The sequence below is a fragment of the Acinonyx jubatus genome, chromosome B1 (assembly GCF_027475565.1).
Source record: "Acinonyx jubatus isolate Ajub_Pintada_27869175 chromosome B1, VMU_Ajub_asm_v1.0, whole genome shotgun sequence".
Classification (NCBI taxonomy): domain Eukaryota; kingdom Metazoa; phylum Chordata; class Mammalia; order Carnivora; family Felidae; genus Acinonyx; species Acinonyx jubatus.
In genome coordinates this window covers 188,418,996-188,444,279 of record NC_069382.1, presented here as the reverse complement: position 1 = coordinate 188,444,279, position 25,284 = coordinate 188,418,996, and the positions used below count along the sequence as shown (strand labels likewise).

General features: G+C 41.4%; 1 long non-coding RNA gene across 3 annotated transcripts in view; it reads right to left on the bottom strand.

Moving 5' to 3' along the window:
• The window catches only part of LOC113594514 (uncharacterized), a 79,774-nt gene extending 55,458 nt beyond the window's left edge, over positions 1–24,316 (bottom strand). For 2 of the 3 annotated variants that reach the window (XR_008296404.1, XR_008296406.1), the window contains exons 1-5: positions 23,561–24,316; positions 16,828–16,922; positions 7,059–7,176; positions 4,622–5,196; positions 4,466–4,510 (exon numbers count right to left, since the gene is read on the bottom strand). This is a non-coding gene — a long non-coding RNA (uncharacterized LOC113594514). The remainder of the gene's footprint in view (positions 1–4,465; positions 4,511–4,621; positions 5,197–7,058; positions 7,177–16,827; positions 16,923–23,560) is intronic. The other variant, XR_008296405.1, reaches the window with a different exon arrangement.
• Positions 24,317–25,284: the final 968 nt, after the last annotated feature.

Here is a 25,284-nt window from a genome sequence, read left to right as displayed (position 1 = left end):
CTCAGTCAGTTAAGTGTCCAACTCCTGATTTGGGCTCAGGTCATGACCTCATGTTGGTGAGTCTGAACCCTGTGTCAGGCTCTGTGCTGACAATGTGGAGCCTGCTTGGGTTTCTCTCTCTCCCTCTCTCTCTCTCTTTGTCCCTCCACCCACTCATGCTCTATCTGTCTCTCAAAATAAATAAATACACATTTAAAAAAACAAATTAATATGTGCCCATTCTGAGCCTGGGCCCCAAGGCCTTGGGTGCTTCTACTCAACTCTCTTGAATCCCAGTCTGCTCTACAAGAACACATCTAGGGTTGTCTGTTCGATTGGAGAACTACATGAATCAGACAAGACATATCCTGACGCCATGCTAGACCAAACAACCCCTGGCTAAACTTCCTGTGACTGCAGATCCAAGGAGTGAGTCCAGCCAAGATCAACTAGGTCCCTCCCATAGCAGCAGGACAACCCAGGTGGCCTGTAGACTTCTGAGAAAAATACATGCAATATTACTGTGTTTAAAAAAAAATAGAGATGGTGAGAGGTGTCATATTATCTGAACAAAATAATAAGGTAATATGTTATGAAAAATACCATTTAATTACTTATGGGACAAAATACCATCAGTTGAAACTCTCCCAGAAATGCCATAAAATACAGGATAGTCCTAACTAACATCTCAATTGATTTAGCAGCGTTGATAAGAACATGAGTCCAGAGAGCCTGATTTAAATCCTCATTCTGCCACATACTGGCCATGTGACACTGAGCAAATGTGCCACGGTTTCCTCTACTATAAAAAGATGAAAATAATAGAACCAACCCCAAGGGTTAGATGACATGTAAAGCATTTAAACAGAAATTACTCCGTATGATGTTAGCCATTATAAATATTATTCTTCCATGACAATTTGCTGTTCAGAGTCAGGAAGCTTGAAAAACATCACAGTCTTTTATTTCCTTTACTCCTTTTGATTATCTTTACATTCTACTGGGAATAGTAGATATTACTTAATATACTACTGATACAGTTGGGCTTGATCCTACCTATTGTTACTTTTTTTCTATTTCTTTTGAATTCCTGCCTCTTTTTTGGATATTGTAAGTACTCAATTTCCTTCTTTATTAAATGTATTTTTACATACATGATTTATAATATATCTTTTAAATATATCTAATTTGTATACATAATTTATAATCTATATCATATGCATAAAATTTCCAGCATACATAGCACCATTCTTTCAGGGGTTACTCTAAAGACTACTGCACACATCCTTAACTTGTTGAAGCCTAACTAAATGAACATGTCACCAGTGGACAATACCAGGAACGTAAACCCCTTTTACCTTGGCTCCTGTCCCCCCCACCCCCACACACACACCTTATGTTCAGTTATTGGTGTGTATTTGAAGCTCTGGGTAGCGTTGTCCTCCTCCAGGGAGGATTCATGTTGGCTTCCATCAGGAACCTAGGCTGAAAATCCAACGAGAGATTCTCAGAGGTCCAGCTGTGCTCAGTCTTCAGTCTTTATGAGGACTGGTTTGTTTCTAGTTCTTCTTTACTTCTAGCAAGGGCTTCTTCCTGGGGCTTCCCCACCTCAGCACTATTTTAGACCAGGTCTTTCTTTGTTGTGGGATTCTACCCACTAGAAGCAAGTAGCATTCTTTCAGTCGTGACAACCAAAAACGTCTCCAAACATAGTCTAATGCCCCCTGAAGGAGCAAAAGTGCCCCCATTGAGAGCCATTGTCCTAGGATGTAACCCTACAGGATCCCCACCAAAAGTCCCAGCCCCTGAGACTTTCAAAGTCCACGCACTTCTCTGCCCGTTTGTTGCCTCTCTGGGATGAGGAAGAAAGCTGCTCTCAACAGGTCTCTTACCTCTCCTGGCCCTCCTCTCACAAACCCTGGACCCACACTTTCTCCCTCCCTGAGAGTTCCTCCAGGACCTTTTTACAGGTATTTGTTTGCTTTTCTAGTTCTCAGCCCAAACAGCGTGTCTAAAATGACTTATTTCATCACTGTAGATCTGAAGAATTATAATCAGTTGGAAGCAAAATCTTAAATAATTTCAGTTGAATATAGATACATAGAACTGAATGTTCTCTTCAAAGTTCTCTAGTACAGGCTCACAAAGAAGGAACATGATACAAATGATAAGAGACCTGTTCTTCGAGGAGTTTGGGGCTGGATAACTCTTTGCTTTGGGGCTCAGCCCTGTGCATTATGGGATGGTCAGCAGCACCCCCAGCCTCTAGTATGAACAGTAGAAGTACCTGTCCTTAGACAAATTTACTCTCCAATTGGTTTAACAGCACATGCACATTTCAAAAGCTAAAATAAAAAGATTTCAGTTGAGCTGCAAAGTACATGCGTATCTTCTCCCTCAAAAAAGCAGGTAGTAGAAAACTGGGGAAGAACATGTTTATTACAAACTCAGTTCAATCCCCTACTTTTTACCAGCTGTGTGACCTTAGCCAAGTCAAAGTTCAGGGCATTCTACAAAATGAGGCTGTGGGATTAGACAATCCATCATCGCACTCACTTCCAGCCCTGACAGATGAGAAGTCTATTAGATATCAGGTTTGTGATCATTTAGAACACCAAATACAGCCAAAGGGACGTAACATGTTGACGAGAAATCGGTCATATCTGATTGATCTATTTCATTTCAAATGAGGTTCCTAATTAAGAAAGTAGAGGAAACTCATCAGACCTGGACTTTCTGGCTTCCAGATACAACTGAAAAAAGACATCAAAATGTCCCTCTGGGGAAACTGGACAAGTGTGGCCTGGTGAAGGCACAGCTCAGGCAGTTTGTAGCTAGGTGATTGCCAAGACCCTAAGAGTTCTGATTGGCATATGGCTGGAGGTCTCCCAAGGCTGCCTTTGATGTCGTAACCCCAGGCAACACCAGCCTCTTCAGGCCTGTTGCTGCTCTGTATCAATGATTTGGATGACAATCAAGAAAGCATCTCATCAAGTGTATGGGTGTTTTGAAGATGGACTTCACAGGTAAGGTGAACTCAAAATCAGGTTCGTCTTACTCCTTTGAATGCCACCTTCCTCCTAAAGATGAAGCATCACCGTGGTTTTCTTCTCCATTCGCATCTGCCTCTGAGTCTCTTCACCCTAAAGCCTGAATCGTCGCCTGCACCCCCTGGACCCTCTGGCTCACAGAACTCTGCTCTGCATTTTATAGAGCAGAAAATAACTTCAAATTATAAATCAGGCACTAAACCCTAGAAATAAATTTTCCTTTCCCTGCCACAGAGAATGCCTCCTGACTTTGGGGCTCCTCCCTGTGGTTCGGCAGTCTACAGAGTCACTCAGGCTTCTCCCTGCCCCTGCACGAGTTTCTTGGGTTCCTGACAACTTCTTGTCTTGTCTGCAATTGGATAATCAAAATGCTGTCTTATTTTACTATACAAGTATGTTCCCGTGTCTACTGACCTCATCCTTAGCCATCCAGTGCCTGCTTAGGGTGGGGGTGGGGTGGGGTGGGGGGAGCTGTAGGAGGGGGCTTGCCTTCTTCAACTGAAAGGCCCACAAAGGCATCATCCTTTCTACCCAAGAGATAAATTTTGCCTTTAACATGTGGTAGACTTTAAAGGTTCTTTGCAGCCAGGATTCTATAATTCTGTGGCTTTACTTGATTTCTTTTCAAATGGCTAAATGCTTAAGAAACAAGGAGCACTAACCACCCCCACAGTCAAGGACAGGAGGGCTAGAGTTCATAGGTTGTGTGGATCAAAGTTTCCTAGAACACAATGATGACTGTCACGCATTTGCAAATCTCCTTTCTTTGTGCATTTGTACAAACCCAAATATATGCTCATCCCCATTCAATAAACACAAGCTTAAAATCCAGTAGAAGCATGAAGCAGTGACAGAGGATGAAAGAGAGTAAAAATGATTTAAAGGGGGAAAAAAATATACAAGCACTGATCTACAGCCCAAGGAAATGAAATGTCCACGCCAGAAAAAGGAGTGGACTAAATGAGATTCAGGATTTGGGTCCCGAAATACCACCCTCCCGCTTCCCTCCCTGTTTGGTGCTGGTGGGGAGCAGTGTGCTGCCAGCAGATATTTGCATGCTCTAAGTGTTCCGCTGGGGAAGTGGGAGATATCGAGACAGATGGCTCTAGTAAGTGTGGGCGAGTCTGACGTCAAGTTTATGAGCCAAATGGCGTTTTCCGAGTTCCCCCTCTCCAAATCCCATCCATAACAGACCCAGTAACTCAAGCCATGTCCCACCTTTGAAGCCCCCCCCCCCCCCCCGCCGACCCCCATCACTGCCATCTTCCTTTCCTCTAATAATAATCAATGACTCTTGGAGGTTAAGAATGGGCTGCCCGGTGAGGCAATGTGACTTTGACAGGTGTCACTCCCAGAAGGCCACCAGGGGTCTTCTCTCTGTAGGCCACAGACCCTTCATTCCTCCACTCACTCATCCGGCACTTATCAATACCTACCGTGTGCCAGGCACTGTGTTTTGCACTAGGGAAACCAGCATCGTTCTAGAGAAAAAAGATAATAACTATATAAATAAAATTGAGGAGTCTGGCTCCTGGCTAAAAAAGTGTCTGTAGTTTTTCAGAACCAACCACAGGCAATTACAACAGCCCTACCTGGCAGGCCTCATGGAGGAAAGCTGTCCTCCCCACACCTGCCTGGGTACAGCCAACACCACCGGGCAGCCTCTGAAAGGAGACATAGTCAAGGACTCTGGCTGCTCTGGCCATACTCTGTATATTTGCTTTCCTAGCTATGCATCTTCATTCCTAGGTCTCTTTATCCAAGGTCTTCAGGTACTTCTGCCACGCCTTCCTCATGGGGGGGAGAAAAGGGAAAAGCCTGAAAACAAGTTTTTCTACTCTGACGGAGTACCCAGGAGTTTTCTACTCCTCCCCCTCCCCCTCAGCATCCCTCTTCTTCCACCAGCATTCATAAAATTGCAAGAACCTGTTGTTAAGGGCTCCCTCCAGGACCAGACCACCTCCCCATCAGTGCCGATTCAGCCGACCCTCCACCAGGACGCCATTCCATGGGGGGAGTGGATTAAGGGTGGCAGCACCTGCTCTGGCTTAGCCTCTTGCAGATGTCATCTCTAAGGCTTCACTGTTGCTTTCATTTTGGTTCTTTGATGCTTTAATCAGCTGCTCCTATATGTGGCAGTTTAGCACTCCCTCCTTAGGCTGAGCTCCTGACAAAAATAAATAAATAAAATAATTACATAGAATATAATAAAATATCAGATAGAATTTTTAGTGTTTTCTCAGGATTTCGGCCAAAGTGCCAAACTGTGAACAATGGATGATAAAGAAAACCCACTCCACTCCCCCAGCAAATTCCAATGAATGGTATAAAGGTATAGACCAGCCATTCAGGATTTTCTAAGAGGAAGCTAAAACCAGTCTTTGGTCCTGTGACCCACAGTCCACTTGTTTTCCCCAAACTGGGTGTAGGAGGGAAACCTAGAGATTAAGGAATAGAGCTGCAGGTAGGTAGTGAGGGAGCTCTCTGGTCCCCAGAGCTGCCGTGGCACCAGAACAGAGCATGATAACAGAGTGTGGGGGGAGCTCTCAAGTATCCCAGTGCCCAAAGACCAGAGAAAAAGTGCAAAAGGAGAGGCTTGCTGCCTTGGGGGTGGCCTGGACTTCTGGAGTGCCACAGGGCAAGGTGCTTAATGCTTCTGGTGGGCAGAGTGGACACCATGGAAAGCCTCCTGGTCCAAGTTGTCTCGAGAGGATGGCCCAGAGGAGTGCCCACCCCAGCAGACAGAGGTGGTGTGAGGTAAATCGCTGAGAAGGGACTGAAGGGATGGGAATTCCTGAAAGGGGAACGGGAGAACATCCTCTGGGGTAAGAATGGCAGGAGGGAGGCCACCAGTGGAGTCTTGTCCCAAGAAAGAAACAACAGCTGCTTATCCACCTTGACATCAGACCCTTGACCATCAAGGAAGAACTACAAATGGTACCAGCTACCTAAAAAGATCTTCTTGTGCCTGTCATTCCTCTCTCGGTCTGACTCTGAAAATGGTAGTGGGAGTCCAGTGTGGAGTAGAAGAAGGTGAAAAATGGAAGATTAAGACCCTGACCACTTTTTCTTCTGGCCTCTGTACACTGGGACACTGGTCAACAGGGCCTTAAGTCAAACTTCAGCCTCAAAGAACGGAAGACACCTTAAACTGGACAAGGAACTGAAGTTTTGACATTAAATTGGACTGGACTATTTCATATCTAAAAACAAGATGATCTTAATACTCAAAATTCACCATAAAAGCCATGGGATTTGCTTGTAATATCATCCTTGGCAAATCCTTCCCAAGCAGGTTTGAAACTGTGGTAGGTGAAAAATAAAGTTATTTCCTCATCTTATCTTACCAAATATAGCTTGTTCCAATGCCAGTTAGAGAAGCAAAAAAAGAAACTGAGAGAGAGACAAACAGGGATGAAATCTGCTTTAGAAATTGCCACCTGGGAAGGCTGAGGAAGCAACGGGTAGTGAGAGAAGGAGCCATCTCTGGAAAGAGGGGGAGAGATCAACCCAGGCCAAGGGAAGGTCATGTGCAAAAGGCAGAAAAGAGGAAGCAGCTGAACTAAGACAGCAGAAGCAGGGCGGAGCCTGGAGTTGATGTTGGAATCAGACTGTTCGAGGTAGTCCACCATAGAGTTTGGTTCAACTCCCAAAGCGTTCCAATGTACATGTTAAGATCACTTTTGCTGCTGTTTGGAGAAAGAATGAGAGCAGAAGTCAAAGTCCAGTCCTGTTAGAAGGGCATGATGCACTTCTTAGAAAAGGCACAATACATTCCCAGTGGTTGATTTTCTCAAGTTTACAGACTTTGGAAAATCAGAAAGACTGACGGCCATGGGTACTTCATGTGGCAATCTATTGGAATTTAGCAACAAAAACAGCAACAACAGCAGAACAGAGAGGACAGCATTCTCATAAGGAGCTGCCATGTGCGGTGAGGGCTATGTAACACGTTCCATCCATATATGTCCACATATTTCCTTCTTACCCACTGGGAAGCATGTGTTCCAGGAACAATAATTCTCTCACCTCTTCTGCCTCTCTATACATAGAGCTCCCGATCTCTTCTTTGACAGGATTCCAATGTGAGAATGCACTCTTGGGTTCTTTGTGAGCCAAAATTCAATGTAAGGATTTTTTGCACAACCTGCCACAAAGAGAAGAATGAGATTTTTCTTTCAACGGTTTAGAAAACAGGCACAAAAAAATAAATTAATTAAAACACACACACCACCACCACCACCACCACCACCACCAATTATCAAAGAGGCTTTTGGGGAGTGTGGATGGCTCAGTCAGACTTTGGCTCCAACTCCATCCAACTTCAGCTCAGGTCATGATCTCACAGTTTGTGAGCTCAGTCTCTGCATTGGGCTTTGTGCTGACAGCTCAGAGCCTCGAGCTTTCTTCAAATTCTGTGTCTCCCTTTCTCTCTGCCCTTCCCCCACTTGTGTTCTGTCTCTCTCGCTCTCAAAAATAAACAGTAAAAAAAAAAATTTTAAGAGGGTTTTGATTCTTTGTCTCACCAACAGTTAGGCTGAGCAACCCACCTCCGGCCTGACCCTATAGGACAGCTAACCCACGCAGACCTACCGCCAGCCCATGAAGATAAGCAGCAAACACCTCCTCGCGTTTAAGGTTCCTTAAAGGTTCCTCCTCGTGTTCCATTTCTCTGGAAGTCCCACCTGCTCACATGCATGCCCGCCTACCTGTAGTAGCAACTATGCATTGAGCCCTTGTTCTGCACCAGGCACCATGCTAAGCACTTTACATCTATTATAATAATCTGTCATCCAGCAAAAACTCTTTACGATGAGAACTATTATTATATATCCCTATTTTATAGCTAAAGAAACTGAAGCGTGGAGACTTTCAGCAACATAATCAAGGTCAACCAGATGTCACTGATGTCATCAATGTTTCCACTCTAAATCTATCAGCCTCTGGTGCTAAACTTTTGGGTTTGATACCCTCACCTTGACTCTCTCTACACCCTCACCCCTGCCCACCAGATGGGATGTTTGCCTGTGTCCTCTCTAGCTCATGGGCCTTGTCTGTCAGCTTCAAGCACCAGCTTGGCCTTTTGCTCACCACCCATCATTGTCTCCCATGGTGGGCTCAGGCCCTAAACCACCATTCTGTTTCCAAGTAGGAGCTAATGGGATTAAGACAGACAGGGGTGTGCTAGATCTACTTAGAGCACTATATGCGAACAGGTCATGTACAGTACCTCTCTATTATACATTTAATGACATCATGTTACTAGTTTGAAATAGCCACAAAGGGACTATTTACACTATAGAAATTGGCAAACACCACACGTCAGGGCTTTGCTGAAGGGAAAGCCACGTTTACCAGTACACCACTTAGGACACACAATAGGGATAATAACAAAACCATCTTTCAGACAGTCATTTCTTCATAACCCTTGATGAACAAATCATTCGTGATTCCCAGGACCCCATCAAAAGAAGTTCAGCTGAAATTTACATGTTGGAGCCAGTTCTCCTTGTCCAGAATGCAAATATCCTTCCTCAACCTGTGCTGCTTTCCTTGCTACATTAAGAGAAACAGGCTAGGAAACTTTTTCATGCTTTCCTACATTCTGTTGAGCTTGCAGTCTTGCTTAAAAGAGGGAGCCAATCTCAGGTGCTGAACCTCAAATTGCTTATTGGAACAGCTGCTGCTTTCAGCTGAGCAAGCAAGACATTCAAGGGTGGCGCTTTCTGGCTCTGATGCTTCAGCCAGTTAAAAATTAGTGTTAGGGATAGCAAATAAGAAACAAAAGAAGAATCGGCTGGTGGTTTGATAGGACACACAGCCAGAAGCCTCCTTTCCACTTTTAAATGTGGTATAAGGTGAAGGAAATAAGAAAGACCCACATCTGGGCCTTGGCTGCTCCACTTGGTACATATTCTGATGAGACAAAAAGGTAAAAGAGAAGGAAAAGGTGTAACGAATATAAGGGAGCAATCTCAGGTCCGAAGGAGAAAAGACTCCGCTGTGATGATTTTAGTACAACACTCACTCACTTGTATTTTCAATATTCTCTGGGCACCCATCATGTGCCATGAGATATGCTAGATATAGTTGTGACCAACAGAGACTCGGTTCCTGCCCTCATGGAGCTTACAATCTAGTGGCGAATAGAAACATTAAATGTGTAGCAGAAAAAGGTGTGCTGTTTCTTTGTTATGATAAAGAAAATAAATGGGCCATGGGAACATAACAGGGAAGAACCATGGCTGACCTAGTCCGGGGACCAGAAAATAAAGTTCTGCTCACAGAGCAAAAAGGCAAACTAGCAGGAACCCAGAACAGATAGGTTGAGAGCATGACCGGAACTCATCATTCCTGCAAGCATCTCATAAGTGCACTAGAGAGGGCCAGCCAGACACTATGAGTTTGGAAGTCAGATTCCTGGGTTCAAATCTGGTTCTATTAACTGACAAGCTGAGCAAGGTACTTAACCTTGGGGAGCTCAGCGCCTTAGACGTGTATAGGGACAGTAATGCTTACCTTCCAGGCCTACTATTTGAATTAAATTAGTGTGGGGAATAGGACTCAGCATGGTACATGGCCTATGGCAGGTGCTCAAGAAATGATAGCTATATAAAGATTAATCAATGAGAATTGTATTTAAAAAAATAAGGATCTCTTAAACTGCACACATACAGGCCACTTGGTGAGTAAGTGCCAAAATATCTATCAGCAAAAAGATTTAATGAGGCTTAGCAGTCCTGTCCTGTGCAGTAACTTGAGAGTTTGCACAGCAAGAGCCTTCAAAAGTGCTTGCATTAAACACACCCAGAGTAGTCAGCATCTGTTTGCACCAGCAGCGGGAAGAGGAACTATGCTTTCCAACCTACCTTGTCTTGTTTTACCCAAAATGTAGTTTCCACCTGCAGTGACTCTATTCCCAGATTTTCCCAGATGAGTTTCCATTTCATTCTTTTCAATAAATAGCATTCGGATAAATGGGATTGCATGCATTTACCTTTGCAAACCTTCCTTTTAAACAAATTCATGAATCAGAAAAATAAAATCCATTGTCTAATGATATGTTGCCAACTTGATATTAGCGAAAATATGGTCATTACAGAGACTTCTACAAACCTGAAAGTCTGGGTTGCAACAGATCAATTTGATCACTACCAGTAGCTTCCTTGATATATGCTGTCTTGTTTTTCATTTCTCTGGTGATGTATGTACATTTTTAAAGTCTGCAATACTTTTATTTGCTGTATATGTGATGGGGATGATAGGCTGCAATGTGTTGTCTCCTTTGAACCTTCACTTACCTTTAACATAAATTATCAAAGAAAGCAACAAAATGCAAGTTGATTGGTCTCCCCACTTTAATTTAGTAAGACAGGTCATAATGGCTTTGTTCCTTGGCCAGACATGCCAGGGAGCTGTTTTCACATATTAATGTGACATGACTTGGAAGATCATAATTATGACAAGATAAAGGAAATTAGTTAAAACTTAATTAAAACCACATGGATAACAAAAAGAGCACTGTATGTTTAGTAATGTGAATTCTTTGTTGCTGGATTGGCAAAAAAAGGAAGACAATGCTTTGCAGTGGACACAAGGGCTCCGAGTCAATAAAGAGCGTTTCACTCTGGTCTGAAATGATCAGATCAAAATCAGAATCAAAAGGAAATGAGATGGGTGATTCTGCTACCTGTCATCACCCTTCAAGCCACCAGGATGGAGTAAGAGGAAAAGAGTGGAATTTCCATCAACGCAGAGATTGGAAGTCCTTAGTCAGTGGTGACAACATTTAAATGGGCTTATTAAAAAGCTGGTTCTCTAGGGTGCCTAGGTGGCTCAGTTAGTTACGTGTCCAACTCTTGATCTCAGCGCAGGTCCTGATCTCAGGGTCCTGAGTTCAGGCCCCAGGCTGGGCTCTGTGCTGTGTGTGAAGCCCACTTAAAAAAAAAAAAAAAGCTGATTCTCAGGATCTAATCCCAGCAGACATTCTGATTTGATGAGTCTGAGTCTGGCATGGCAGTCTTGAAATATTCATTTTTAGCTAGCACATTTTAGTCTTAAAGTCATTTCTAATAAAAAACATATTTGGTTACAATAAACAATGTGGGGAGATACTTTGAGATTATGTAAATACCTGTTCCTCATTAAACTTTTTATCATCCATGTGGATGATTTCGCATCCATGTGGATGAGCCTTGTCTGAAACAGTGATCATACTCATGGTTGCAAAATGGTGGTTTTCTAACTTCTACATTTTTATTAGTTGGCATTTATTTCCTTCTTCTATATCTATAAGTTGGGATATGTAATTTCTTCCTTGTTCCTTTCTCTATATATTTATGGGGATTTTACTGTAAGCATTCTCCCATTGATAATTGATATTGATGTCATTCAACAGGTGACCAGTTATTCACTATCCTTGACTTTTAATGATCACCTTGTCCCATGTTTGACCAGAGGTAGCTTTCAGAGCTGGATCCTGAAACCTTGTAAGCATTTCCTTGTTTTCTGGGCAACAACATGCCCCAGGATCATCTGAATCTTCCTTAGAATCAAACTTTCTCTAAGGAGGCCTCACTCCTCTTCATGAGGGTCGGTATTTGAAAAGAAACTGCTGCATTGAGAAGGACCCAGAATCACTGCTATGGCGTTCCTGCCAAAAATGCATATCCTAAATCAAACCGTGAGGTAACATCAGACAAACCAAAATTGATGTGTGTTCCACCAAATAAGGAACCTGTGCTCTTCAAACATATCAATGCCAGAGAAGCAGAAAAAGGCTGAGGGAATGTTGCATGTGAATGCAGATAAAAGAGACACAGAAACCTAATGTAATGCATGCATTGTATAGATCTTGATTGGAATCTTTAAAAATTCCACATGAATAATTTGGGGGACAATAGGTGAAATTAGAATTAAGACTGTAGATTAATAATAAATAATATTGTCATAATACTAAATTTTCCCTTCTCTCCATCATAATTCTCTCCAGGGCACTCACCAGCTGGCCAGCCAGCATGGGAATGTCTCTCTTCCTGGCCTCCTCCCCCTTCCCATTCAGTCCTTTCCATCCTCTTTATCACCTCCTACAATTGGAAGGGCAGAACATGAAGTTCAAAGCTCTAAACAGAGCTGTTTTGACAATCACGGTCATAATTAGGTCTTGTCCACCTAACTGACATGCTTCATCCCAGTCCAGTTTCTGGAATAATCCTGAGCCCTCTGGACCTTTGAGCACATGAGATATGGTGCTTTAAGGCAATCATCAGGATATAAATGCTTATCTTTACTATTTGAGTTTAATAAGCTCTTTGTTATGTCTGGGGGTGTACAAAACTTATAAAAAGGTAAAGATAATAATATATCATTTGCTGTTCATCGACACTAGGGGACACAGAAGAATCAGTGTAGAAAGACATAATGTGGGTCCGAAAAAACTAGAATATGAATCCTGCCTCATCTACTTTTCAACCTTGTATGTTAAACAAGTCACTTAACCTTTCCAAGCATCTGTTTCCTCAGCCCAAAACTGGAATAGCAAAATCTCCATCATCAGGTAGCTGTTCAAATTAAACATAATAATGATGTAGGGTTGTGATTTTCAAACTTAAATGTGTATGTGAATTTCCTTGGGATTCTTGTTCCAATGCAGCTTCTGACTCGGTAAGTCCAGGGCAGGGCCTGAGATGCAGCATTTCGACAAAGCTCCCAGGCAACGCTGAAGCTGCTGGTCCCTGGACCACACTTGAGAGTAGCAAGAATTTAGGACACTGAGGAGAATGGCTAATGCAAAGCACATTCCGTGCAGGTTTGTTTTTCTCTTTCTCCTCTACCCTACCACTTATGCATTTTTGAAAGAAGTTGCTAAGAAAAACCAATCAAAAGAGGACCAAAAAATAGTCTAAGAAATTCACAGCTCTCCACTAGAGGTTGATTAGGGTCAAAAGAAGATATATTTAAACCTAATTAAGATAAAGGATTCCTCGTTAGGCTGAGAGGAACTCTAAGAGTAAAAGCTCTGAGGACACATTGACTTCTGTCAGATTCCTGTCAGAAAAATGTTCCTTCAAGGAAGCGCACTGACAGCCTTCAAGAGTGATAGTCCTGACTGTAAAATTCTGAAGACATTTTTAATATTATAAAACTCAGGAAATCATAATAATACCTTATACCAATCAATTGTTTTAGACTTCACAAGCCCTTTTGGTTATATGAATGCATCCCAGCCCTCACTTCTTAAACTTTCATCAAATTGGAGTTTATGCTCTCCTTCGGCATAGGAGCTATGCCTTCTTCATGTATGTATCCCCAACATTTCGCAAAAGCCTGGCATCTAGCAGGTATTTGACAAATACTTATTAGAAAAGAGATTTTTCCCCTGGTCTCCTAATACATAATATTGCATTTCATTGAATCTAAGTGTCCATCAATTATACAGTACTAGTTTATGTATCTCTAAGGGGCAAAATGCTACCATTTAAACCTTGTGTGCCATTGATTGGAAGATACCACTCAATTTCAGAGATCTTAAAATGGGGGGGACGTGCACTTCAGAATCGAGAAATTGTAGTAGCTTTGCTCTCCTATGGAGTCACCCACACAGTGCAGACAGAAAATGGTTAATAGCAAAACTTTAGGGTTGCTGAAGATAACTTGAGGGAGGAAAAGAAACAAATAAGGACAGGGAGATGTTTCTTTATAACAGAGAATATCATAGATTCAGCAACTTGGGGGCAGGTGGCAATCTTTCTCAGATTGTAATCAAGTTGGCAGCCATCTTCCCTCAGGAAAAGCATTGGTGGACTCCTGGCTTCACAGCAAAAAGCATGGACCAAGGGCAAAATCCGTAAGACACTGCTCAGAGGCTGCGACATTGTGATTTAAAAGAAAAATATACATGTGGTCATTCAGATGACCAAAACACATTTGTCATATATATTTAGTCTTTGTCTACAGTTTCACAGACTCACAGTTCCAAAACCCTTGGAATTTCCTTGGTGTGGACAGTGATAAAGGTGTCTCTTGTTGTGTTAATAAGATGACTTTTGGACCCCACCCTGGTTGCCAAGGGAGCCAACCATGTGACTAGAGGGTTAACTTTCAGTCCCACCTCCCCATCGCTCACACCTCACCTCTGTTGGAGAAGACCCAGACTTTGAATCAATCGCCAATGGCCATTGATTTAATCACCAATGAGTATGTAGTAGAGCCTCCATAAAAACCCAAGAGGACAGATTCAGAGAACTTCCAGGTTGGTGAACACATGGAGATGTGGAAAGAGTGGCATACTCAGAGAGGTCATGGGAACTCCTTGCCCCGTACCCTGCCTTACGCATCCTTTCCATCTAGCTATTCCTGCATTACATCCTTCTATAATAAACCAGTGATTTAGTAAGTAAAATGTTTCTTTGAGTTCTGCGAGCCACTCTGGCAAATTAACTGAACCTGAGGAGTGGGTCAGAGGGACCTCTGATTTCTAGCCAGTCGGCAGAAGTACAGGTAACAACTTGGGCTTGCAACTAGTGTCGGAAGTCCAAAAAAGGAGGTCATGGGAAACTCCAAATTGTAGCGGTCGGTCAGAAGCACAGGTAAGAACCTGGGCTTGCAATTGGCATCTGAAGTTGGCAGGGGGCTGGGGGCAGTCTTGTAGGACTGAACCCTTAACCTGTGGAATCTGATGCTGTCTCTGGGTAGATAATTGAGTTGCATTGTAGGACACCAGCTGGCATCCAAGAAGTGCTTGGTGTTGTATGGAAATGCCCCCTACACACGTACACATGTGGAAATTCGGTCCAAGAACCTAATTCAGAAGTGACTTGTCCTTTAACAGAAAGCATCCTGAAGGAGAAGAAAGGGGAGGAGGAGAAGGGCAGGAGGGGAAGGAGCAGGGAAGGGATCTCATTGCTGTCTCACCACACGGACCTACGTAATAGCTATCAGAGGAACCCAGAGCCATAGAATTCAGCAAGTAAGGATGTTTGGAGCCATTGCAGAGAAAGAGATGAAGAACTCAACCACTGGTATGAAAACCTCAATTCAGAGCACACTCCTTTCTGCTCTGGGTCGGGGAACTATTTCTTGTACAGTCAAATGAGGCTCTCTCAACAGGTGATCATGTTGAATGCCAGACTCGAGGGCCCAGTAAGACAAACAAAGGAATCCAAGTGATCCCTGAATGAGGTTATCCCTACCTGGGTGAGCGCCACATCACCACAACTCAAAGTGACGCCAACACCCCATGCCGCTCTGCAGCTGCCTTTATTTGAGTTGAAAGGACACCTGTTGAGGTTCTGTCTCTAGTAATGACCTTGGGCAAGTGACTCTGGGCTTCCATTTCTTCCTCTATAAAATGGCAAGAGTACCAGTCCTCTCCTCACCCTGAGGTGAGGATGATATAAGTTAATTCATGAGAAGCTTTGGAACAGTGCCTGGCATAAGACAATCACTCAACGAATGGCAGTTATTCTTACTATTATTGTCTGACATACAATTGCTCATTAACTGACACAATGACATGACTTAATGCTGGGTTAGTGAACACGCAACAGGTAGCACAGGCCACCAGTGCTCCCAAATTCCTAGCAGAGAAAAAAAAAAAAAAGTTGAACTTGCATAAACAACAGAGAAATGGGAAAAAATCACAACAGTTAGAAAGAATCAACTGCAGGAAACCGGGAGCCTGGCCTTCCAAGAACCATGACCAGGCCACTTCTCACGAAGGAACCTTGCAGCTACAACAGCTCAGGGACCAAAGGGATGGTGGCCCAACCCATGGGCTGCAGCTCTGTATCTCTCTTTGGGATGCAGATCGTGCACTGTGTAATCTGTCTTGTGCACAAAAACATTAACCTCTGGAATCAAATGTGTCTGTTAATAAACCAACATGCCGCTCACACTCGTCAGCCCCCCGCCCAGCGCCCCCACCCCCAACCCCCAGAGCCGCACTGCAGGCACATCTCATTTGTCAGCTGGTTCAACTGCTTAGGCACGACATGATTTGGAAATGTGAAAGATCCCAAATTATCTTATCCTGAGGTGACAAATCAAGTACAGTGCCCACAAGCCCAGACAGTTTACATGCCAAGTAAACAAAACGCCACCGAAGTGAGAGTATCAATCTCCTAACAGTTTAGGAAAAACAAGTTTATTTCTTATCTGAAAGATTAATGAACCAGGTTGGAACCTCACCTCTAATTGTGGCTGAACAGAAATTAGGTGCTGTTTTTAATCTATTCTGCAGTAACATAATAATGTCATGTCACAAAAGTTCATAAAGAAGGGTCTACACTTATCTTTGGAATTATTTAAAGTACCCAGAGACTAGCCATTAATGTAAAAATTTTACATTTTCCTCAGCTATACTGCTGGTTGTTTTTTTTTAAATTAGGTCTAGAGAAACTGATAAAATATCTTCTTACTAAATAAGACTTTGTTTTCCTACTATAGACATAACTATAAAGAATATATATTTATATAGCATATTACTGGTATATTTTTAACAGCTATTGATACTGTATTTCTTGCTGACACTTTGCTGAGCGTGTTTGTCCCTAGGTTTATATCCTCCACTCGATCCACCTTGCTTCTGGAGCTGAGCTGAGACACAGACCCTGGAAAATCTGGACAAGCGAGGAGGAAATGGAAGAAGGGGAAGAAGGACAGAGGACTCGGCTGCCTTTAGGAGAGATAACCACCAGAGCCGACTGAATGCTTTTGGAGGCTCAATCGCAAAGGACAACACCTTTTCTATCTTAAAATTCTATCAAAAACAGTTGTATATTTTTTAATGAAACTTCACCTGGTTAGAGCTTTTTTCCACATGAAATGCATAATGTATTTTTCCTCCATGTTCCATCAACAAGATCCTGAGTAAGTACCAGGGAAAGATTCATCCTGAGGAAAAATCAATTTGATTAGAGAAGCAACAGACAGTAATGTATACAGAAGAGGCAACACCAACATTTCCTAGTAAATCCCCAACTGGGGAGGTAGGCTGGAGTCTTGGGCCATGACTACACTTCTGATTTGAGCAATGGAATTTGGATACAAGATCAAATTGGATTGTCTGTGTTATATTCATGTGTAAACTGATTTGAAAGGAAAATCATCATGAACCAACACAGAAGTTCAGCCATTAGTCTAGGTGATGAACTGTTCTCACTTAATAGCCCAAGAAATTCTAAACTAGGCTCATCTAAGTGAAATAATCTTCTAGCCTGTGTGCCTGTGTGTGTGTGTGTGTGTGTGTGTGTGTGTTTATTTTTCAATTGAGATATCATTCCATGTCTGAATTATCCAAGCCATGCATAGTCAACACTTGGCAAAATTTGAGATATATTAATATGTAAAATAGACTTTTTTACTAAGGGGTGGGTGATCAAACCCTAATTTTAGAAGGAATTAAAAAACTATGGAGGAAGGAAGAAGCCCAGAATATATAATTTCCTTTGTGACCACCTTACTTCTTGTACCAAAGAAAGTTACAACAGGTGCATGGAAACTGCACATCAAAGATTTCTGACTGCCGCCTGAAGCTTCTGTCATTCTGGGGGTGTAGCTATCTGGAACACTCTAGTCAAGCCTTTCTCAGTCTTGTGCTTGTTGGTAGGGGACACAAGTCTGATTCTGCTTCTGAGAGCAGAGGAAAGCATTGAAGAACTGAACTGTCTTTGTCCATGGCTCTGAAATATGCCCAGCAACTAGAAAGCCTTAAGAGAAATCCACAGAGTGAGCATCTTTCTTTCTTCTCACCAATAATATCAAACCAAAAGAATGTATTCATCCCTCACCAATAAGGACAATAAAGAATTGTATGTAAGATCTATATAAAGGCACTAGAATAAGTGCCTCCCTAAAAGAATAAGAAGACAGCACACAGCTTAATGGGGAAGGAAGATCTGGAAGCAAGTAATGAGGTATACTGAGTGTTCCTCTCAGATAAATGGAAAGTGCTATGTGACATGAAAAAGGGATCCAAACCTCTATACAGAAGTCATGGAAGTCTTCATGAAAAGGTGTCATTCAACTTGGGTTGTAAATGACAAGCAGGAACTGGTCATTTGGAGAAGCAAGGAAAGAGCATTCTAGCATAACGAAACAGCATCACAAAGGCACTGAGACATTCAAGTGCAGAATGTGCACTCCATATCTCTGAACAGCAAGCAGTATGGGAGCACAAATAGAAGATGAAACCAGAAAAGTAGAAGACAGGTTCCCAAAATCTTATTTACCATGGTAAAGAGTATGGAGCTATCCTAGGGATGAAGTGGAAAGCCAATGGAAATTTTAAATAAGGGGAGTAATAAAATGAGATTGCATTGCTGGGGGCTATGTAAAGGATGCAAGAAAGGGGAAAACACTTATTGAAGCTTTTGTAATTTTCTAAGTAGGAGATGATGCTGGCCTGATTTGAAGTATTAACAGCAGGAAGAAACAGAAGCAAATCAGAAAGACATTTCTGATTTAGAATTGTAGGACACATTGTCCAATTAAATAGGAGAAATAAAGAAGGAGAGGAGAAATGGATGATGTCAAGATTTTAATCTTGAATGGTTGGATGGAAATTGACATCATTAATCAAGAGGAATCAGGTTTGCACAGACTGAGTTTGAGATGCCAAAGGTAAGTCAAACACCTATGCCCAACAGAGAGTGGGAAATATCAGTCTGGTTAGTAAATATTGTCAGTAGTGGGTCCTTACGACTTACTTAATTCCTGAAATGTTTAGGAAGTTTGACAAGTCTGCAGAGAGAGTGAAAAACATAAACTATGTGCTCTTGGAACTTCTATTTCTAGAACAAGTGTAACAAAGAAAAACCAGTGTCAAACATGGTAGGTATCAACCCATCTATATCAATATTCACTTTAAATATGAATGGTCTAAATACACCGATTGAACAGCAGAGATTACAAGAGTGGATTTAAAAACCCAACTACATGTTGTTTATAAGAAATCCACTTTAAGTATAAAGACATAGGTTAAAAGCAAAGGGGTACAGAAAGATATACCATGCTAACATTAATCGAAAGAAAACTACCATAGTTAATTTCAGACGAAAATGTCCCCATTCATTGCCAAAAGTATCCTAAGAGGGAAAATCCCCTTTGGCTTAAACCACCATCATCTCTTAGCAGAACACCTTCAATAACTCCTTAATGGGTCCCTTTATATTTACTCCCGGCCTCTAACAATCCATTCTACACTGCAGTCAGTATCTTTAAAAACCCAAATCTCATGTCATCCTGCTGCTTAACATGTTCAATGGCTTCCCCTTATTTTTAAGGCAAAATTCCAAATTTGTTAACACAGCCCCTAAGGTTCTACATGTTCTGACCCCAGCATTCATTCCAGGTGCATTTCACATCATCCTGGCTTTGTTCTCTATACTTCAGCCTCATTAACCCTTCCTGTTCTTCAAACTCAGCCTGTTTCCTTCCACTCCAGGACCTTTACACATGTTGTTCCCTCTGCTTGGAACTCTCCCACCATCACTCCCTCTCCACCTGCCTAGTTAACAGGTCTTCACATATGACCTCCAAAATTTACCTCTTCCAAATCAGTTCTGGTTCCCCTTTTGCAATTTCCCAGGACCCAGTGCCGCTGTTGTATAGCACTTGCCACAAGTGTACTTCATTAGTGAATGTGAAAATATTTGTTTCATATCTGTCCCTCCTGTTAGATTGTAACAGAGATTTTGTGTCCTCTGTTTACCTCACTATATCCCCAATGCCTGGCACAGCTCCCAAGTCATAACAGGCCCTCAGTAAATACTTAGTGAATGAATGAATGAATAAATGAATGAATGAACAATACCTTTGTAAACATAATTTTAAGACAGTATAAAAGTCAGTATAGGTCATGATTATAATTCATCCAGCCATTCTCTTATTTTTTTCATTTAGATTGTTTTCAAATGTTTACTATTACAGTAAAGATAGAGAGGAAGGTGTAAAAATGAAATAAAATATTATTCAAACATCTGAAATTTCTCTTAGGGGGAAGCTTTCTTCGGAGAAAATCCTTGATTAAGAGTTTGGGGGTCTGTAACTGTGTATGGTGATGGATGTTAACTAGACTTACTATGGTGATCATTTCACAAAATATTGAATCATTATGTTGTATGCCTAAAAGTAACACAATATTGGGTGTCAATTATATCCCAAAAAAATAAATAATTTTTTTAAAGTTTGGGGTAGATTGATATTTTAGGAAGTATATGGCAACTGGTCCCCAAAACTTCAAAGAAGGGGAATTAACTGCTCGTCTAAAACGGGGAGATGAATTTTCTTGTTGTTCTAGAGGGAAAAAGTAAAAGTGAGAAAAGAGGAGAGCCATGATTTAATGGTGGGTACTGACTGGGGACAGGCCATGAGAGGGTCCCTGATCATAAGGTGGCCAAACAAACCCTAGAGAACAGAACATAGTTTGCAGTCTACCTGTCCCCATGAATCTTAACTTTTAAACAATGTTTTTGTTGAGGATTTTTCCCCAGAACTAACAAAGGGCTTGGATTTCATGTCTGGATTGACATGTAATAAAAGAAGCTGTGTGAAAGAAGCAGGAAGCAGGAGGCAGACAGTCAGAACATCTCCCAATTTCACCCTGCTTTCCAAAGGGCAAGGTCAAGAAGGCTGCTCACATCTGGGTTGAAAAAAAAAAAAAACCTCTGAAAACAAACCTTTGGCATTCTCTCGATAGATAGATAGATAGATGACAGATAGTTGATAGATAGATAGAGATAGAGATGATTGTCTCTTTTAGAATACATTTCCAAAACCGGAATGACTGGATAAAAGGTTAAACACACATTTAAGGTGAAATTATTTCTAGCAATTTATGTTCCCACTTTTTTTCAGTAGAAAATTCTAAAGAATAAAGCAGCAGCATTCTTAGAAATGGTTGTCTTGGATTACAAATTCCAGTTCCTTCTGGGTAAAAGTCATCTCCCTTCTATTCTTTGAAACTACACACACCATAAGTCCTTAATAAATGACTGTGGAATTAAATTCCTAGCACTTCTGGTGCTTAAAACTAGCTATTTTTATATGGACTTTTTCCCCCTATATTTCTAAGAAGACTGCAATATGTCTTGATTTTTTAGATCATAAGTCCCCCCATTCCCTGACTTATAAATATCTCAAGTCTTCAAAATCATGTTGTGTATTTTACAAGAATCTTGGTTGTGTGAAATTTCCAATTCTGTTAAAAACTTGTTTTTTAAAGGATCTTAACATACCTACTCGTAACTAGCATAATAAATTCACAATGATTACCTAAATCTTTCTGACATTCAAGTAAGATTTTGTTTGTGTTTAGTTTTTTTAAATGTACAATTATTTTTAGCCTGTACTCCTTTTTTCAACCTACTTTGATTTTCCTTTTTACTATATGTTATTAAAAATATAGCCTATATGGTAATTAGCCATATGGCTGACAACACAAAAAAAAAATTAGAACAATAATTTCAGAATTGTTCAAGGAGTCATTTTTTTTTGGACTCTGTTGACCTAAATTAGAAAAAGAAAATGCATCTTTAAGAAAAAAAAATTAACCTGGAATAACCTTCTCAATAGCCATTTCATCTTCTATCTATATCTTATCAAAACTTTAAAGGGTTTTTTAAATCAAAATTATTCTCTTTCTCCAATTGATCCCTTGGCCTAATGTATTTGTGGTTGGCTTAGGGCACAACAATGCCACCTTTAGAAATATATCCTACCGTTATAACCTCACCAAGATTTGTGTACAAGAAGGTTTACTGTATAATCTGTAATATCAAAAATCAGGAAACCATGTAAATTTTCAACATTAGGAGGACAGTTAAATAAATTGCAACCAATAAAAAAAAGAATGAGATATAACTATATGTGCCAATACAAAATTCATTGTAAGACATATTTTAAGTGAATAAACAGCAAAACATTGTGCATATTGTGTGTTTTGTATGTTTGGATTATTTCTACTGGATTATTCATAATAATAAGAAACTCATAATAATTGCTGTTTCTAGGGAAAGCAGGTAGGATGTGGTTTTGAGATGGAAGAAAAGCTTATGTTTCATTGAAATGTTTTCATTTTTTACCATGAACATATATTAGTTTTTAGTTAAAAGTAGACAATCAGATGGAGGGGAGGAGGAACTTTGGGCCTATATTTCATGAAAACAATCAAAATCCTATAAATTTGGACCAATGGTAATCAATTCAAATTGTAGATTAGCTGCTAATTTATCTCTGATCAGCAGCATTTCTACCTCTCACCAGATCTTACTAAGATTTTAACCGCATGCCAAACAATCATGTACTCAGTCATTCATTCACTGAATCATTCCATCTGTGCTGATTGGGCCTGTGCTCTCCCAGGCCCCATCCCAGGATGCAGAAACCCAGAGGTGAGCAAGAACAGAGACAGGTCCTGACCTCACTGAGCTTATGGTCTGCCATCAAAATAACTGGAGAAATGAGGATGAGTGCTGGAGGAGCACTTGAAAGGGCTTCCACCATTCTAGGCATCTGGGAAGACCCCTAAGGAAGGATGTTTAAGGCGATACTTTTAAGATATGTGGGAGTTAACTAGGTGACCGGGGAGAGAAAGGCTGTTCTAAGAAGAGATGGGCGGATGGTCTCTAGGAGGACATGGCTCTGGGGTACAGGAGAGCGCTGCATTGAGAGACTGAAAGACATCTAGAGCAGATGAGACATCAGAAGAAAGGACAGGAGCAGTAAGGCTGCAGAGACCATCAGGGAGCAGGTTGTGGGACCTCGGACCTCACTCAGATGATGAGAACCACCGCAAGGTTTGAAGCGGGTGTGTTAGTTTCCCAGGGCTGCTGTAACCAATTACCACAAGTCAAGCGGCTCAAGAAAACAATTCTCTCATAGTTCTGGAAATGTACTCTCTCATAGTACTGGAGGCCAAAAGTCTGAACCCCGGGTGTCCACAGGGCCATGCTCCCCCTGCATGCTCCAAAGAAGGACCCTTCCAGACCTCTTCCTAATGTCAGGTGGTTGCCAGCAGCCTTTGGTGTTTCTCAGCTTATAGACGCATCACTCCAATCTCTGCTTCTGTCGTCCCATGGCATTCTCCTCTTTGTGTCTCTGTGTGTCTGTATCCCTGTGTCCCTGTGTCCCAATGTCACTCTTCTGATAAGGACACTGTTCATATTAAATTTAGGGTCCACCTCGATCCAGATTGACTTTATCTTAACTTGATCACAACTGCCAAGACTATTTCCAAATAAGGCCACGTTCACAGACTCCACGTGGACATGAATTTGGGGAGGACACTATCCAACCCAGTGCAGCAAGGAAATGATATAATCTGATTTGAATTTTAGGAAAACTATCCTGAAGGTATTAGGGGACAGGGAGGGGGCAAGACTGGGAAGACAGATTAATTTCATATGCATCTTTATTATTTTGGAAATGTGAGGTTTATTTTGAATGTCAGACATTGAGCTAAGTGCTGTTTCCATGATATCTCATTCAGTCCTCATAGAGCCATGTGAAGAAATTCAGAGTGGCGACTTTACCTGTCCACGATCACGCAGCAGATCTTCAAACCCATATCCTGCAGACTCTGGAATCCAGAAGCTTTCCATCACCCCAGGCTCAAAACTGAAAACAAAATGATGAGAATGAGAATCCTTTGACATGGGTTTCCAGGAGGAAGAAACTATTGCCCACTAACAAGGTTCTGTTTGCAAGCACACTTCATATTCCTTATGCAAAGCCAGGGCAAAAGGTGAACAGCCAACATGTCCTGAAGAGCAGTCATGTTGTAACGTGAAGGAATCTGATGGTTCCAATCACACGGCACGATGTCCAGTGATTCACGCTGGGTCAGAAATGTTCTTTTAAGAAAAGACCTAAGTAAAATCCGTGCTTCACAAACACGAACCCATATTAAAATAAGCCTGCTTTTTATAAGATGAAGAAACTTGAAGCCATTATCTGAAAACTCAGAGGACAGAAATGAATTTGGAGGAAAAAGAGGTTAATTGGTGGGAATTGTTCGGACTGATAGCTGATATTGATCAGAAGCACTGACTGCTGGATCTTCTCCCTCTTAGTTGCTTTACCTCCATAGTCCACAATTTTAAAGGTGGATTGAAATTTTAGGAGACAATGAAGACCAAGGTTTTCTCACTTGAGCTCAGCATTTTTCTGAAGAAGGGAGGCATGAATATTCTGGCTGTAGGTTACAGTTTTCAGCACCTATTACAATTTTGTAATCTCAAAATCTGACCAGAACACCTAACTTTCAATTTTTTCATTTTGTTCCATGTCTTTTCCCTGCAATATTAAAAGAGAAAGGGAAAGGGGGGGGGGGCAGGGGTCATGCAGAGAAAGGAAAAAAACTGAAAGAAGAAAGTAAATACGAGTTCCCAAAGGGAGGGGAAAACAATGGTCCAATCGACTATTGTGAGATTCATTATCAGTTAAATAAAAACAAAAAATACAAACTTTTAAATCAAGCTTATTTTTTTTTAAAAACTGATTCCTAAAAATAAAGAATAAATGTGTTTAAAAGCAATTAATAAGGAATTTTTATCTAGGAAGTGAGCGATTTTTGTGCAGAGGGGGTAAAAAGGCTCCAGGCTTTGCCTCATCTCCTAGAAGCATCCCATATTCTTAGATGTGACGTTGCCTTGGTAACCACAACTTGGTGACCTCGTTATTTCAACCTAATCCTGCTTTGAAATTATAGTCGCTCCACCCTTTTGCCTGGCTAGCCTGATAACATAATCATTGTAAATGAGGATGGGAAAAAACAGCAGGATACAGTCCCTCCGGTGACACAGGACCAGTCTCACCTTATCATGGAAATAGACGAACAATTAAACGGCATGAATCTAAAACCCTAAAAGTGGATTTTCTTATTTTTATATGGCTTGTTATGCTTATTTTCAAAACCTACTGGTTGATTCAATAGAGCAGGGTATCTTGATGCTACTATATGAAAATGGAAATTTCCTATTGGTGTTAAAAGAAAAAATTAAGGAGAGCTAAACAGTCAAAGGTGAAGTTCTTAATTATGCATTTGTTTTGCCCAACAGCCAAATAGAAACAGGAATCAGAATATAATTTTTTAACAAATAGTGCAGCAGCACCCAGGTTTGCTTGCCCAGCCTAACTTCCTCTGGCTAAAGCCCCACAAATCAGCTGTCCTCTTGAATTCAGATTCCTTCCAGAACAAAGGAGTCTTAGGAGACTGCAATGCCCAAATTTGGAAGGCAGCAAGTGTAAATAAACA